This window comes from Euprymna scolopes, chromosome 23 (genome assembly GCF_053919585.1).
Source record: "Euprymna scolopes isolate OS-2025 chromosome 23, ASM5391958v1, whole genome shotgun sequence".
Lineage (NCBI taxonomy): Eukaryota > Metazoa > Mollusca > Cephalopoda > Sepiida > Sepiolidae > Euprymna > Euprymna scolopes.
Window position 1 is genome coordinate 26,041,731 of NC_136504.1, and position 5,103 is coordinate 26,046,833.

The window sequence follows — 5,103 nt, forward strand, 5'->3', positions numbered from 1 at the left end:
AGTGTGACAGATCGATGTAATTATAATTCAAACTTAACTCTAACAGACAGATGTAATTTAAATGCCAACGTAATTCATATTTCAAAGTTACCTATGACAGACCAACGTAATTCATATTTTAAAGTTTAGTGTGACAGCCCGATATAATGATAGTTAAAACTCCACTCAAACAGACAGACGTAATTTAAGTGTGCAGGAACAACGGAAGGTTAAACGGCCAGAGCCTTTCACAGAGATGTGTTTACACGTCTAAAAGAGAATCCCTTCCCTCAAACAAAACAGAAGCACAATTTCAATCCACCAATCTCTTTTGTTTAAACAGAATCTTTGCTCCACCCTCGAATTTTGTACCCTGTCATTTCAAACATGGCGGGCTATATACAAGAACTTCCTTCTGGTATTCTCAAAGGACGCGTTGCAGCAGACGACAACGCATGTAAGTACATTTTGCTTTGTATTTTTCATTAGCAAGGAATCTCGTTATTAACTAAGTTTATATACTTATACTTAAGGTATGAAAGTTAAAGTATGTTCTGTTTTCATATTTAATCATGTATATTTTCATATACATTATATATATATATATATATATATATATATATATATATATATATATATATATATATATATATATATATTCATAAATACATATACAGGGTGTTTCAAAAGTCTTGGGAACATAACGATTTTTAATAACTTGTAATGTTCTTAAGACTTTTGAAACACCCTGTATATGTATTTATGAATATATATATATATATATATATATATATATATATATATATATATATATATATATATATATATATATATATATATTCATAAATACATATATATTCATATATATATATATATATATTCATACATACATATATTCATAAATACATACGTATATATATTCATACATACATATACTCATACATACATATACTCATACATACATATATATTCATACATATACTCATACATACATATATATATATATATTCATGCATACATATACTCATACATATATATTCATACATACATATACTCATACATATATATAGTCATACATACATATACTCATACATATATATATTCATACATACATATACTCATACACACACACACATATATATATGTATGAGTATATGTATGTATGAATATATATATATATGTAAAACGGATGTTTGTTTATATACATATATATATATGTGTGTGTGTGTGTGTGTGTGTGTGTGTGTGTGTGTGTGTATCCATGAATATCCATATAAATATTATATCCATATAAATATTATATATAATCTGATATATATATATATGTATCCATGAATATATATATATATATAAATATTATATATAATCTGATATATATATATATATATATATATATATATATATATAAACAACCATCCGTTTTACGCGCTTTCCTTCCTCCATTCAACTGAAGTCTAAAAATAGTCAATATCAGTTATAAATTAACATACATATTATGGCAAAGAAACTTGTGGATTAACATCTCTCTCCATGGTTATAGGATCAGGCATAATTTCCGTGGACAGAGCTTCTTTATGCAGAATAGGAACTTTAATTATAATCCCAAAAAACCCCAAAACATTTTGATGAAAAAATTAGGCAGTTTACGAACGATCCTGAAATAATAACGTTATTTTTTAGAAAGCAATTTTTAATATGTGGATGGAGGGGGGGGGGCTTTTAACGGGTTTGCTCTTTTCCCTAACAATTTAATTAATAGAACACACCTTTAAAAATAATTTAATAAACCAAAGCAACCGTTTGCCAATTGTCGGTTTCTGAGATTTCATTGGCCAAGCGTTTCAGTAGTTTTCGCCGGTTTACGTAATATGTTCCGTTATATGCCGACGAATACACGGTCCCTGTTCTGCATGAGTACTGGTTATTTGCAAGGACTGCCGATTACAATTTGGTTGTCTTGAAATCCTATGACAACAGATTCTATACATATAGCAGTCATTAAGTTTATGAATTTTTTAGATGAGGATTGGTTATACGAATGATTTGGATGTTTCGGACTATTGTTCTCATTTTCAGTGTCATTTTTCACAACGTTTCGGTCGATGTAACCTCCAACCTTCTTCAGGTGTATTTTGTCAAACTCTGGAATGTTTCTGTCTAACTCTAAATTTTACGTAATTTTGAACAGAACATTTTTTTTATTTACTTCACGGGGGTAGTATGTTTACGTTTTTGTAGTCGTAAAATTCAGTTGTGAGTTACAGTCTTCTGGAGGTTGAGGGTTCAATCGTCAGTGCGGGCGGCATTCGAAATATAATTGCGAATTACTAGCGACCCTACGAAGTCATGGCTGATAAAATGAGAACATGATAATCCCGTAGGTTAAGTAAAGTGTTCCGTTACAAATTCCGTGTAGGCTCCCGAGTTCAATAGAAAGATTTCTGAGTTCGACAAAATACATCTGAAGAAGGTCGGAGTAGTTCTTAACACCCGAAGAAGGTCGCAGGTTTCATCGACCAATACGTTGTGAAAATAGCGCCCACGATGAGAACAGTAGCCGAAAATATTTAATAATACGAATATTGGCAAGTCTGAATTTTTGAGATGATACGTCAATGCATGTGTTATATTGATTACTCGGACTATTATTCTCATCTTGGGTGTTATTAGCACAACCTTTCGGTTGCTGCTCAATTTTCGGCATATCTATACTAATCGATCCTCTGTTTCGTAAAGCACTTTTTTTTTCACTAATACTAACACAATTAGTATAGATATCCGGAACAACTGAGCCATAGAAAAACGTTTAACAAATATCTTAGTGTCCCCTGATGATTGAACCTGCTTTATAATCAACGGATCCATTCTGAAAAAAAACGGCTCGAATTCTTGTAATGCAAAGTCAACCCTCTTTTTCCTTCGTAGAAAAAAGAAGCATGTTTTTAACACTCAAAGAAGGTCGCAAGTTGCAGCGATCGAAACGTTGTGCTAAATAACACCCAAGATGAGAATAATAATCCTTTTGATCAACATAGCACATGCATACAAATATTTATTTGTAAGTGGTAGCCCCTCGACGTAAGTACCCCCGACAAACCCGACAAGCAGCAAAATCCCACCCCTTCATAGTTGAGGTCCCTAGATGTAAGAGAGCCTTCTACTCCAGTAGTTTATTTCCAAGAACTGTTAGACTTTGGAATTCCCTTCCGGGTTCCTGCTTCCCCAACTGTACTGACATGCAGAAGTTCAAGTGTAACGTGAACCGACATCTTGCTGCTCAACTCCCTACATAGTACCCCTGTAGCTTATGTCCCTGATAGTAGCCCCCTACATCAAAATGGCCATGTGAATTGTTTGGGGTGAAAATGTAATTAAAAAAAAAGTTTAAAGCAACGTCTAGAATGTAAAATAGCATATTTTATTTCTTTTGTTTCAGTGAAGGATGTACATGTATCCGGCTTAAACGATGAGAACTACCATTGGGTTCGTTAAATCACGAAATGCAGTATATTTTATACATGCAGTAAGTGTGACCCCTGGGACCTACATTAAACTACTGGAAGTACATAGCATTTTCGCATTACTGGTGACATTTATTGGGTGGGTTTCTACCAATACTTTGTTTAATTTTTATTTTGGAGCGATTATCGATACTTCCTAGATAACCGTCTAATGTCAGACATTTATTATAGTTCTAACTTGACATTCGACATTACTTCTGTTTCAAAGTAAATAAACGGTTTAAAATAAGTTACAACACAAAATATTGTAGGTAAAAGCGTAAAATTATCTTGCATTTAGTATCATTTATTTGTTATAAAATTGTTTTTTTGACCACGTTTTAGTTTTGTTCGCTATATTGTAAAATGGCCATATATATTGTCGAGCGATGCTAATCTACGAAGCATGAAAAATTGGGAGACCAAATGTAGACGCTATTCCAATGAACACCTATCAAATAAACAGAATGTCCCTTCTGATCTATCGATTGTAGTGCTAAAAAACATTCTTATATACTTAAGCATACAAAAGCATGTTTAATTTTTCTGTAGCTCTGAGATGAAGAAGTAAAAAAAAAAACTATAATTGTTGCAAGCAGCAGTGCTTCGTAATTAACATCACTAATCGATTGATACTATACGTAATAGTTTCTATATTTCTACCGTCTTCTTTCTCATTAAGAAGCTGATTAAATTACTCTCTAATATTTCATAATATCTCTTTCTTCTCAGTAGCAATCTAATGCAGGAACACATTATTTAACATATATGCAAATTAGATGGACAAAAAAGCCCCATTACTTCGTATATTATCCATGAGGTTATTATAAATGTAGAGACTTATTATTTTTAGTTATTACAAAATTAATATTTTAAGAGGCTTATGGCTGTTCATACAGAATTTAATATAACTTCTAGTTGTGACCCACTATATAACCATCGACACTTTTTGGAATTACAGCTATATATATATATATATATATATATATATATATATATATATATATATATATATATATATATATATATATATATGCGTGTGTGTATGTATATATGTATATATATATATGTGCGTGTGTATATATATACACACACACACAATTTTGTATTTATAAACAATAAAACAGATTTTCTAATAACGTTTCTAAAAGCATAATTTAATATAAATACTAAAAGAAACCTTATTAAAGGCTAATAAAAAAATAATTACATATATATATATATATATATATTGATAGATATATAATCTATAGATAATAGATATATAATATAAATATAATAAAATATAATACAATATATACATATAATATAAATATAATTTAATACAATATATACATATACTATACATACAACTTACACATATATTATTCATATAATATGCACTCAACATATACACATTATGCATAAAATCTATACATAAGACTATATACATATTACACATATAATATATAGATATTATACATAGATATAATATACAAGTAATATACATATATAATATATGCATATAATGCACACATTAAATATATTGTGTATATATTTATAATAGATACATATTATACATATATAATATATACGTATTATGTACAAAATATACGATTTGTAGATATATAATATTAACGTATTA

The 5,103-nt window shown here is 29.6% G+C and overlaps 1 protein-coding gene across 1 annotated transcript in view; it reads left to right on the forward strand.

Annotated features, from left to right (window-relative positions):
• The first annotated feature begins 381 nt into the window (after window positions 1–381).
• LOC145245694 (transcription factor 24-like) overlaps window positions 382–5,103 on the forward strand; it is a 23,955-nt gene continuing 19,233 nt past the window's right edge. The window contains exon 1 of the mRNA XM_080107240.1: window positions 382–436. The gene's annotated coding sequence lies outside the window, so the exon portion shown is untranslated. The remainder of the gene's footprint in view (window positions 437–5,103) is intronic.